Genomic DNA, 13,637 nt, shown 5'->3' on the forward strand with positions numbered 1-13,637 from the left:
CAAGGTCCCTCTCTGTTTCCCTCCCCTCCTCCCGTGCTCTCCCACCAACCCCCCAATATCCCTTCATTTCCCCAGCGAGGGTGAGGTCCTCCATAGGGGTGTCCATAGTCTGTCATTTCATCCAGGGCAGGGCCTAGGCCCTCCCCCAAGAGTTCAGGGTGAGAGTGCGTCTCTCATTGTTGGATGGGAGTCTGAAGTCCATTTGTATACCCGGGATAAATATTGATCTACTGAGTCCATTTGAGGGCTCTCTGTGGTGGGCCCTTGTCTAGAATGTGCACTCTACAGTATGATAGGAGAAAAGGTGTCAACACACAGCTGAGTCACAGTGAACCATCACTACAAAGAATCTGCTGTCTCAGAATGAACAGACCAAACCAAACCACAGGCATGCAGGAGCTAGAACAGACAAGATTTGAAATAAATTTGTCTGCCTGTAGCAAGCACTATCAAGAAAACGAAGATGACTTGTTGGGGGAATTGATACATCTAGCTCACTTGTCTTCCTTTAGTCTGATGCTATGCTCTGATGGACATAAAGAGCAATATCAGTAGTGTTTGTGATACTCATATCACCATTTTGACTAATAATTTTATGAGATTATTTCAGGCAAGATTAGATTAAAATGATGCATAAATAATATATCCAATCACCTACTACAGCATGAGGTACTTCTCAAATCACATTTCTAGAGAAGTCTTCCTAAATATGCACTACAAGGACTCTCTATCTTTAGGACAAGATAATATAAAGACAGATTTATTATTTCTGCTTCATACATTTGTCCAATATTATACAACTATTTGTTTATGAATGTTTGCTTAGGTCAGTTTATAATTTTCATCCAGAAATCTTCCACTATTTCATCAATATAGTTTGACCCCAGAATGTGATTGTTTGGTAATGAATGAGGGTGATTCCTTAGAGTTTGCTATCAAACAACACCTCCTTTCAGGAGAAGGTGCACCCACTTGAAAAAACAAAAATTATCTGTCATTTTTCACATGTGTATCCTAACTGGTACTTTTACTCCTCGTGTACGCATGTGATATATATGTGGGAGACAGATTATGACATTTGGAGGTCAGAGAACAACTTTGTGGCGATGGTGTTCTCCTCCCACCTTTATGCAGGTCCTGATGCTCAAACCCATGCCATTAGGCTTGCGTATCAAGTGCTTTTATCCCTGGGGCCATCAACCAGCCTCTAATAACTGCTTTTAAAAATATACTACTCGGTGATGCCTGGCTATACATATCTGTAACTCCTGTGCTGGGAGGCCAAGGCCAAGGAGGCCCTCTCAAAACAATAATAAATGAAAAAGATAACTGAAGTTACAAGTGGAAAATAAGGTCAAAATATATTGTATGAAAAAATAATACAAATTAAAAAGCAAAGATACAGTAACATAAAGACAAACACAGTCAGTTTGCTTTTTGCTCAGTTATGATCCATATGTATAAACAGATGTGTTATTAGTGACAGAAAAGTAGAGGGCTATAAAAGGAGTGAGATCAAATTTCTTAAGACATTGATTACATAATACCAACTGTAAGATGGAATTGAGTAGAAAAGAGGCACCATTGTGTCTTTGCCATATGGCTTTCAAAATGAAATGTCAGCCTTCACTAGAACAGTCTCATATTGTAACATTGTATCAAGGTGAGGGAGCTTACCAACCCATGGTATTATAGAGCTCCATAGTTCTACCTCTGTCTGGAGTGATTTCAAAGTAGCTCTACCCTTCTCCATGCTTTCTTTTTTCTTCTTTGAAGTTGGAGAATTTTCATGGCTCAAAGTAAGGCAGGATCCCATTGTGATACTGTTAGAAATAATATGTGTGTGAAAGAAAGCTGAGATGAAATTACCTTTCAGATGAGCCTTATGTAGAGAGAGCTGGGGCATTGTAGCAGAAAGTGGGAGACCAAGCCCTTAGATCTGAGGAAGAGCTTCATTAGGAGACAGCCATTGTGGGTATCATGGTGGGAGTGCCAGAGGGAAAGCTTTTAGTTCCCTTCAGTCCCTAGATTTGAGACAGTTATAGCCTTTTACCAAGGGCAGCAGCTTCTGAATTTTGGAGTTGCTCAGTGTGTGTGTGTGAGGGGGGTGGAGCATAAATTCCACATCAAGGTGCCTAGCCTACATTCCAGAAGGCAAAGGCAAGATGGTACTAGATAAATGTCAAGGTTTTCTTGTGTTTGATTCTCAAGGGTAATGACTTACAGTTGCACTGGGGAAGTGAAGCCTCAACTCTTTGTGAGTTGCAGAGTTACTTACCAAATCTCTGGAGAAAGCTTCTGGGATGAGACTTGATTTCTGGGTGAAAAAAACAGTAGCCAGAGGATCTTCAGCTTACCACTAATCTCACCAATACCCAAACTATCCCTTTTCCCTTTTCATTCCATACAAATACACAATTCCAAAGTTCTGAATGGAAACTGTTGCATGGAAATTTAAACAGAGTTAAGTATCTATTGTATCCTTCCATTAAATTTGTAAATTAATTATGTTATCTCTTTGATCATTGGCCATGATAATTCATGTCCTGATGTTGATCCCAATTTACTTGTCTCTTTAATGTTCTAAAATTCTTACATATTTATCTCCTTCTCAGATTTACAGAATGGCTTTCTATCTATTGAGCTGATGCTGCCTCCTACTCAAGTGGGTTATATTGAAAGCAGATATAAATGTCCTAGCATTACATCACCATTAATCCTAAGAAGGAACAAGTCATGCATCCCTAAGCAGCTACTGTCCTTTCCAGGGAGAACAAAGAAAGATTTGTAGGCCACCGGTCACAGGAGGAATGGTGAATGTACACACCCGTCATCAAAAAGCATCCACACCTGTGTACTCAGAGATTTCATTACTGAATTGACAAAGGGACCAGAATTTCTGCTTATGGTAGTTGAGTTTCATCTTAAGTCTCAGGTTGCTCCTACTGAAAGAGCCATTATTTTGAACATCAGCTCTTAAGCTTCAAGAGAGAATACATTTGGTTCATTTCATTTTTGTGTTTTAATTCAGTGTGCTTCTATAACAATTGATTGTACCATAAAAAAGCAGCCAATTCTTTACCAAAAAAAGTAAGACTGCCTATCTGAGGCCATATTTTTAAAGCAAGGTATATGATGTCCTCTCTTTTTGCTGTGAGTCTTAGTCTCATTACTGTAGCCTTAGCCAAAGGCATCATGGGTGCTCCAGATAGCAACTTTACAGTGGTCTTCCATAGGCATTTTAGCCTTTTGTGCCTTGAGTTTATTTTATTTTATTTTATTTTTCTGTTACATAGTGAAATTACAGGGATGCAGAGAAACAGGGTGGGTTGCAAATGAAGCTGCTTGATTCATACTTGGTCAGGAGGATTTTACAGCAGGTCTCATAGGATATCAAAGGGCAGGGAAAAAGGGATAGGCAGTGGATAGTTTTTGTTGTGAATTCCAGTACAGAATTAACGCTATTTTAAGTGGCCTTCAGAAATGTGTAATGGTTTTTGTATTCTTCCAGCCCCTCTAGATCATGCCCAGTTCCAGGAGAGTGCTGAGGCTTCATATGCAGATTACAGGGCATTTAGAAAAAACACAGCTTGCTAGGAAACAAATCAGTGTCCCTTCTAGTTTTTTCTTTTAATAAGCAAGTCTGATTTGGGTCAACCTGATGTGATGAGTCATGAGGAACAAATACATATTTTATTCTAGTGCTGCACAGTGATTAATGAGGTACGCACCTATTCTGTTTACATTTCCATGTTTTGGGGAAAGCAAATGACAGATTTCTAAAAATTTTATTACATTTATGTGCCTTTGAAACAGTGTTATAATTAACCCCAAGAACAACAACAAAATAATACATTCACATTATTGTGTTTGGTATTAACAACATAAATATATTCATCAGGGACATCCAAATTTACTGTTTTGATACAGCGGCTCATGGATCAGCTATAGAAATATCAAAAAGCCTATAAAATATATTTCACCAACATCTTAAAGGTTCTGTAAAATTATAAAGAGCACCAATTGGAAAAGAAGACATCTTAGTAACTCAGTGCGAGGTTCCCATGCAGCTGGTGTAAGTTACAGGGGTCAGGGGAAGGAAGGAACCTTATGAAGTGATGTAGGAAGTCCAGCCTGGGATGTTTGGGTGGTCAGATAAGCAGAAATCAGTCCCTGTAGCCTTAGAGATGCATGAATTTATCAGTTGCTCCTTAAATAGGCAGGTCTTCTGGCACCTGGGCAACTAGGGGAGGAGGGAATGGAATTCTCCTGCTGCTGTCAAGATGAGAAAACCTGAGGTATTAGGCATGCTTTAAGCCCTTCTTAGCTTCAGGCCAGGCCTCATACTTGGGAGAGCATTGAAGATAAGTTTTTCCTTATCAAATTATCAGCCAAGATTTAATTCTTTAAAAATAACAAGTTTATCTGCCTTTTTAATGTATACATTCTCATCTATCTTTAATTAATGATGTAATAATATATAATAATAATGATACCTGTTTTAAAATAAATTTCTTTATAATTTTATTAGTAATAAATAGCTTGATTGTGTATTGGTTTTATAAGCCCATACACTTGGGGTTGCATAAAATTTGGGGGCAAAAGGAGATTAAAGAGGTAAAATGCGTCAGAGACTCTGCTCTGACCAGGGGGGCAGGACCATGTCCCATAGAGTCTGAACACACACCCTCTGACTCGTCAATTGCTTATTCTACTGACCTGACATTCGCCAAGGACTCCAAGCGGGCCAGAACTCTGTTTATAGAGCTTTTTATTTGGCCCAATAGCATATGAACTCCCCAGGTAGAATCTTTTCTGGACAATTTATCTCTGCAAAGATATACATATAGTAATTGTAAACATACAGTGATATTCAAATAAAGGAAAATGTTCCAGCTTCTACCACCATAAAGCTTATAATGAACATCCAAGTGAGTCAACTATTAATAATGAATAAAAATTTGTGATGTTTCCTCTGGGATAATTCCCCTCCATGACCACCATATATGTGTACCATGATGTCCACTGGTTTTTAACCAGCTCTAACTTTTAGATAGTCCCATATTATTGCTTTCCAGGTGCTCACAGACTCAAGTCTAAATTGTGGGTGTCCATATTAGCCAAGGAAATGCAGGTACGTGCAGATAAATCCATGAGTTGCCCCCTCTGAATAAATGAACTGTCTGCTGACACAGTCTCCCATGTAATTTTTGTCTCTTCTATTTGCCTTCACTCGGGATACATCTTTAGTCACACCCAGGCTCTGCCCTGTCTCTCTCCCTGTGTCTAGCTACTGCTCAATAGTGGACCCTACAATGATCAAGTGGGGCTCAAGCCCTGCACCAGAGTTGACTGATGTTTTGATTGTTTTTCAACCATTAATTGTGAAAACAGCACCTTGCACAAATAGATAGTTAAAAATGGCAGAAGTATGCCTAGAGCCATTTTAAAAGATGTTGGAAATTCCTTCTGAGTCCCAAATCAAAATTCTTTTAATGGTTTAGTTGAACTCAAGTTCAAATATAGAAGGATTTGAAGAGGCTAAAGGGAAGAAAGAAATGTTGTAATTTAAACACAACCTAAGCCGGCATTGGTGGTGCACGCCTTTAATCCCAGCACTCGGGAGGCAGAAGCAGACGGATCTCTGTGAATTCAAGATCAGACTGGTCTACCAAGCGATTTCCAGGAGAGGCTCCAAAACAATGCAGAGAAACCATGTCCTGAAACAAACAAACAAACAAAAACACAACCTAAAATATAATGAAAAACAATGAGCACCTTTCTACAAATTTGGTTGTGAAAGGCAGAAGATAGACTAATATTTGGAAGCAGACTCCGAGTCCAGGGTGTTACTGTTATTATTTAAGAGAAAAGAATAGACACATGTGGAGAATAGAAAATGAGTAGTTGAACATATAGGTGTAGAAGGTTTACTAACAAATCTACAGGGATCTGATAAAGTTAGGGAGAACAGAGAATCAAATGCATGGGAGATTTTGCAATCATACTTTTATTTACTTTTCTTCCATGCCTCTTACAATAGTTATCTCAGTACCACTGAGTTTTCAACAGTCGCAGTGTTCCTTTATTATGGTATACAATATGTTGTGAGCTATGAGTTTATGGTTATGAGAACACTACCAGATTAGAATTACAGTCACTGAGATCCTCCTGCCTCTGCCTCCCAAGTTCTGGGATTAAAGGTGTGTGCCACCACTGCCCAGTTTATGTTCTTTAAGGCAGAAAACTTTGCATATACAACAAAACCACTATAACTCATAACAAGCAAACTGTAGCCTCAAATCTGAGGCTTGGTGCCTAGGACACATCACTGAATTCTTGTGGTATGAAGACAGCAAGTACAGTATACAGTGCATATCATATGGTTTCAGAACCAAGGTTGCAGGGGAGCTATACCATGGCACACAGTTGACCACTATTGAAAACATCAAATACACACTATACATATTATTTTGAACTAGATTTGATTCATTGTATATTAAAAAACCTTTTAGTGATGCTGAATTGTTCATGACTCACACAATTAGTTACAATGTTGAATTTCTCAGTGGAGTAATTTTGATCCACTCTTTCTTTTAATTCCTTAATTATTATTAATAGTAACTTGTAAAGTTACCATTTTAATTTTCTTGATCACCATGTATAACCTGAAAAGGAAATTATTTTTTTAAAAACAATTTATCAGTATTGGTATTATATATGTTTGTGTGTGCAAGATGTTTGCATAGGCCCGTACTCATACTGTGCTCACAAGTGGAGGACAGAAGGTAGGTAGGGAGTTGGTTCTCTTCACTTTCACATGTGTTCTGGGGCTAGAACTTGGGTCTCTAGGCCTGTGCAGTAAGCTACTTTACCTGCAGAGTCAATCTTCCTCACCTCAAGAGGTCTTGACACTTGTGGCTGTGGCCCAGACCCTTTGTAATCAAACATCCCTGTGTGGTCACACACACAGTTCATTCCTAAGTGGGCATATTAGTGGGAAGTCTTATTTACTGCTTAGATGAGATGCTGCTGTAATTTAATTGAAGACATTTCTGTGTTGTAAGGTAGGAGAGGTTGTGGATGGAGAAACAGTCTTTTGTTTAACCAAGTAGATAGCCAGGGAACTCCGGAAAAATACACAGTCCTTTCCACACAGAGTCAATTCACATCAAGCAGAACAAAACCTGTTTGTTTCTGTAGTGTCTCAATTACCATCAGTATTTCTTTAGGGGAATAGCCAGTTTGACCAACAACTTTGTGTGATTGTTTCTATGCATCTGTTTTTCATTTTTCTCAAGGGGAAGATATTATTATAGAGGCAGGCAAACTGTGTCATAACCTCAAAGGCTATTGCTTTCTTTCAGTTGTCTTTAAGGCACAACACAAGAGCTTTAGATTTCTAAATGTTTGAGAAATCCATGTACTAAACATTCTCACTTACCAGACGTAAACAAAAAACAGGGTACTAGTGTTCCTGGCAATACATTGTGCCCTGGATGGTTCTATGTGTCAACTTGATGCAAGCTCAGGTTATCAGAAGAAGGAGCCTCAGATGAGTAAACACCTCCTTGAGCTCCAACTGTAAGGCATTTTCAATTAGTGATCAGCTGGGGAGGACCCAGCTCATGGCGGGTAGTGCCATCCCTGGGCTGCTGGTTCTGAGTTCTATAAAAAGGTGGGTCCAGTAAACCATAGGGAACAATTCAGTAAGCAGCTCCTCTCCATGGTCTCTGCATCAGCTCCTGCCTCTGGAATCCTGCCCTGTTTGAATTCCTGTTCTGACTTCCTTCAGAAATGAACAGCAATACTGAAGTGTAGATCTAATAAAACTTTTCCTCCCCAACTTGTTTTTTTTAATCTTTTTGCTTTGTCCCAGCAATAGAAACTCTAAATAAGACACCCTGGAGCAGCGGTAACAGCACCCTTAAATTTTAAAGTAGGTCTGAACCTCTACTTAAAAGTTTTAACACTTTTTACTTAGATAAGTTTTTAAGCTTAAGAAGTTCTTGAACTTAGTCTAGCCTTTTCTTTAACAGGTCACTGCATTTTCCATAATCCCTTCCTTTAATTTCTTTCATCTTTTGAGATTCTAGACATGTAAAATAGGGAAAAATATAGATTGTGGTAAGGGTTGTATCACTCTACAAATTCACTGAAAGTCATTAAGGTATGTAATTACAGATCAATAAATTTTAATCATATGTAAATTATACTTCAGTAAAGCTACTAGCAATATTTCAGGTTATTAGGGTATAAACATTCTTAGTATGCTATTGGCTTTTGTATATGAGAAACATTATATTTCTATTAGCTGTAGTGAGGTGCAATTTATATATCCTCAAAAATGCTCACTGAATGTGTACAGGTCAATGACTTTCAGGATTACTGTGTCTATATGTCTGTATAGCTATGGCATTCATTCCAATCTTCAGTTAATGATGAATGCTACTTGAATTAGAAATTAGTTTGCTGTGATGATTGCACACACACACACAGAGTTTCTGCTATTATAGTGATTGATGCAAGGGTTCAGGGTTCTGTTCTACCTCTTGCCTTGTTCACATCTATTGTTCTGTAGTTATTCATTAAGTGAACCTCTAAAAATGGATTAATGTCTGGGATAACTGAGTGATGAGGTTGCCATTTGACTTTGCTACTTCTCTTAGTATTATAAGGTGAGTGCCTCATGGATGTCATATGCCCTAATCAGGTGGCCATTAATCTTCTTCACTCAGTTCAACTTTGCAAGCTTTCTTCCCTGCTGAGAGAATGGGTAGAACAAAGGAAATCAGAATTATCGCATCTTACCTCACTTTCCAGGGAAGTGAAAATGAGCTGGTGAGACAGACCAGGTTTTCCTTATTATGTTTCTTGCTTGTTTGTGAATTCCTGAAGGAACAAAACTCTGAAACATTTCCGCCAGTATCTAAAGCAAATAAACTGGGCTGTGCAGTATGCCAAAGATTTCTGCATATTTGTGGTATTTTAAGAAAGAGAGACAGAGATTCAGAAAGGAGGGAGATGGCTGGATTTGTGTTTGTGTAAAGTAAAAGCAGATCTGAAGAGACACTTTCCAAGGTGTCTCTATGTGGGGACACCAGACCTTGAGCAGAAACCCACTTCCCCTTCGGCCTGGGAGCAGGCATCTATGTAATGTTTACTGAAAACAATTCAGTGCTTTAAAGCTTGATAGGGCTCAGATAAGGGCTGGCTCACTGAAATACCATGCCTTCCACACCTCCTATGGCTAGATGCCTCTTCCTGCCCCCTGTGGTGTCTCCCCAATTCTGGGGCCGGAGATTAAACCACCAGCCAGGAGGGTGAGAAGTGGAAAGAATGGTATGTAAATGGATGGCAAAAGTCCTTAAAAAGGGAAGCTCCTTTTTCTTGGGGAGACTTCTCCAGAGATTTCGCCAAAGACTTCTCCAGAGATTTCGCCAGAGACTTCTCCAGAGATTTCGCCAGAGACTTCTCCTGAGATTTCGCCTGAGAGCTCTCCTAAGCGGACTGGGGTCTCCTCCTAAGCTGACTTGGGAAGCATAAAGTTTTCTTAAAGCAACCGACCGGTCTCTGTGTCATCTATCCCGACCATCTTGCTACATTCTTGGATGCAGGCCGCACAGCAGGTGCGACATCTCTATCATCCTGTGATCCTATTATTGCTCTCCTCACAAACTTCCTGCAGTGACAGAATCTTTTCTTGACTCACATTCTGTATATTAAAAATTGTGAGTGTGAAAACATGATGCACCCAGCTCTTTGGTCATGTTTGTTACTCCAGATGTCCGAATGACCCAGTCAAAACATTCTGCTGGCAGCATTTGAACATTGGTAATCACATTTAAAAGATAATATTACTGTGCTATTCGTAACACATCATAAAATTAATTTAAACTGTAAATTTATCATTTAACACATTTAGAAATGTGGGTAGTCAACACACCACAATAAATTTAAACATTTCATCACTCCAAAGAGAAATCCCATACTAATTGTCAGCCCATCACCCAACTTTCGCCTAACTTTGCTCTCTGGGAAACCACTAGACCACTTTTCTCTGTATATAAATTTTCATTTTCTGGACTTTCATCCACATGGAATATGACTTTGTAAGCTTTTACATCTATCCACAAGCAAGTATTGTTAATCTATTCCTTATGTGGGTAGATAGTGTACTGTTGTAAAGATAACCAGATGATGGAAGCTTATATTGTCTCCCTCATGTCTGTTTCCTGAAGCTGTAGCACTGTATCTGAGACTTGATAAGTTATAAAGGGAAGAAGTTTATTGTAGCTGGGTTTTTCTTTAGTGACTGACAGTTCTCAATAACGTCACGAAGACTTCTTATTAATTATGAAAGCTTGGCCTTTAGCTTAGGCTTGTCTCAACTAGCTCTTATAAATTTAACCCATTTATATTAATCTACATTCTGCCATGAGCCTCATTATCTCATCTATATATTATTTACCCTGCTTCCTCCATGTTTGACTCTGATTTTCTTCTTCCTAGAGCTCTCTCTCTGTCTTTAAGTCTCACCTATACCTCTTGCCTAGCTATTGGCCATTCAGCATTTTATTACACCAGTTACAACAATACATCTTCACACATTCTCCAATTTTGTCTAAATAAAAAGGAAATATTTTTAACTCTAATGCAGTAAAACTATATATGCCAAGAATAATTATAAAGTAAGGATTACAATGTTCAGTCCATTTATATTTGGCAAATTTGGAGAAATTATCTATATCCTGATAAATCTAAAGTTTTAAGCCTAAATCATTCTTATCATAACTTGTGTTGCTATCTTAAAAATACCTTTTTAGAAATAAAAACATTTTCTTTTTTGTATATTTTTTATTTAAAGTAAAAATAATTTTATTTTATATACAAATCCCAGTTGCCCCTTTGCTCATCACTCCTCTCTCTCCACAACTGGATTCTAAGAGTTTGGCTCAGTGTTGACTTGTGGATCTCTGCTTCTGCTTTCATGAGATACTGGACCTAAACTCTAGGATGGCATTTAAGGTAGTCATCAACCTTATTACAGAGGAAGGACCTTTAAGGTAGCCTCTCTAATATTGCTTAGATTCTTAATTGGGGTTATCCTTGTGGATCTTTGGACATTTCCATAGTGCCAGGTTTCTCTTTAAACCTATAATGACTCCCCCTATTAAGGTATCTCTTTTCCTTCTCTCCTCTATTCTTGCCTCCACTCTATCTTCCTGATCCCTGATGATTTTCTTCCCTCTCAGCTTCCTCCTACCTCCTTCCCCTGCCCCCTGTGCTCCCAATTTGCTCAGGAGATCTTGTCCCTATCCCCTTCTTCAGGTGTCCATGCATGCTTCTCTTAGGGCCCTCCTTGCTTCCTAGCTTCTCTGGGGTTGTGGATTGTAGGCTGGTTATCCTTTGCTCTATGCCTAATATTCACTTATGAAAGAGTATGCTCAATGGTTTGTTCTTCTGCCAGGTCTCCAGGGAATTGGGTGGGCAGTAGAGGATGACTACATGCAGTCCCTGGGTCAGGAGACTCCAAGGAAGCAGGGGTGGGCAGGAGAAAGCCCCACACTCACCTGTCCCAGAGGGTGCAGGTGGGTCTAAGCCTATAAACAGCTTCTTAGATAAGTAACTTAAACTTTTATATCTTTTGACCTTATACATTTTACACCTTTTTTGTGAGGTTTTTTTTCCCCTGAATTTGGTAACAAGGAAAACTGTAACTATCTAGTCTTCAGCATCATCAAACACCCAAGAAGGATATAAAGTTACCTGAGTAAACAGGAAGTGCAAAGCAAATAAGCTCCAAAACTATAGATATGACAGAAACAGCTGGTGGCCTAAACAGCCTTCCAAGGTTCCTCTGTAACTTAGATGTGTCCATTTTTGGCCTACAGATCTACAATATCTGACAGACTTTCTGTGAAGCAGGAATTTTGAGGGGTTGTCCTACTTTGTCTTGGCAAAGTTCAGCAGTAACCTTCTTTTGTGTTGTGCTGCTCCAGTTTGGACAATTATACTGTCAGTAACTGAGGCAAGGACAGTTTCTTGCCCAAATGGATTGTTTTGCCACATTGAAAGCAAATTCCATGTCTATCATACTTGCTGAAGTAGATTGGTGCTGCCAGGAACAGATGTGTCTGTTATTAAAACCATCTTATGTTATTAATGTTATTAAAACCATCTTAAATGCCACATTCTTTGGGACTCCAAAGTATTTGGAGACTATCTATCTCTCTAAAATATATCTGTTTGACCTTGAAAATATACCTAAAATGGCCATTAATTTGATTGCTAGATGACTATCCACTAATATGTATTTCTTTTTTTTATATTTAACATAACTGATTTTACATACCAATCCCAGTTCCTTCTCCCTCCCATCCTCCCACTCTGTCTACTCCTCAGAGAGGGTGAGGCCTCCCATAGGGAATCATCAAAGTCTGTCATGTCATTTGAGGTATGACTAAGGCCCTCCCCCCTGTATCTAGTCTGAGAAAGGTATTCTGTCATAGGAAATGGGCTCCAAAAAGCCATTTCATGCACTAGGGATAAATACTGGTCCCAACGCCAGTGGCCCCATAAACTACTCAAATCTCCCTAACTGTCACCCACATTGCAGGGGTGTGTGTGGCTAGTTCGATCTTGTGCAGTTTCTCTGGCTGTCAGTCAGGAGTCAATGAGCTTCCACTTGCTTGGGTCAGTTGTTTGTGTGGGTTTCCCCAACATGGTCTTGACCCCTTTGCTCATATTATAAGTCCTTCCTCTATGCTACTTGATTCCAGGAATTCAGTCCAGTGCTTAGCTGTGAATCTCTGCATTTGCTTCTATCAGTAACTGGATGAAGGCTTTATGATGGCTTTTAAGGTAGTCATCAATCTGATTAAAGGGGAATGGCAGTTAAGGTACCCTCTCCACTATTACTTGGATTTGTTTTTGTTGGGGTTATCCTTGTGAATTTAATACACACTCATACCACAAGAAAATTTGCTCAACTGTGTTCATAGCAGCATTATTTTTAATAGCCAGAACCTGGAAGCAATCTAGATATCCCTCAATCAAAGAATGAATAAAGAAAATAACTCAGAGTTAAAATACAGTGACATCTTGAAATTCACAGGCAAATGGATGGAACTAGAAGAAACCATCCTGAGTGAGGTAACCCAGACACAGAAAGACAAACATGGTATGTACTCACTCACAAGTGGGTATTAGACAAAAAGCAAAGGGTAACCAGCCTACAGGCCACAACTCCAGAGAGCCAAGAAACAAGGGGGACCCTGAGAGAGACATATGTAGACCCCTTCCCAAGAAGAGGAAATAGACAAGATCTTCTGAGTAAATTGAGAGTGTGGAGGGAAGGTGGTAAGAGAATGGGCAGGAAAAGAAGGGAGAAGGAAGGAGAACTTGAGGGATCAGGAAGGTCGATTTGGGGCAAGGACAGAAAAGGAAAGCAAGGAAAGAGATATCTTGATAGAAGGAGCTATTATGGTGTTAACAAGAAACCTGGCACTAGGGAAATTTTCAGTATTCCACAAGGATGACCCCAACTAAGGATCTAAATAGTCTGTATTTCTTAATTATCTTAGACATTTTGCAATAATAGCTTTAAATGACGAGAAATTTATATTACATTGTTA

This window comes from Mesocricetus auratus, unplaced genomic scaffold, assembly GCF_017639785.1.
Source record: "Mesocricetus auratus isolate SY011 unplaced genomic scaffold, BCM_Maur_2.0 Super-Scaffold_100013, whole genome shotgun sequence".
Classification (NCBI taxonomy): domain Eukaryota; kingdom Metazoa; phylum Chordata; class Mammalia; order Rodentia; family Cricetidae; genus Mesocricetus; species Mesocricetus auratus.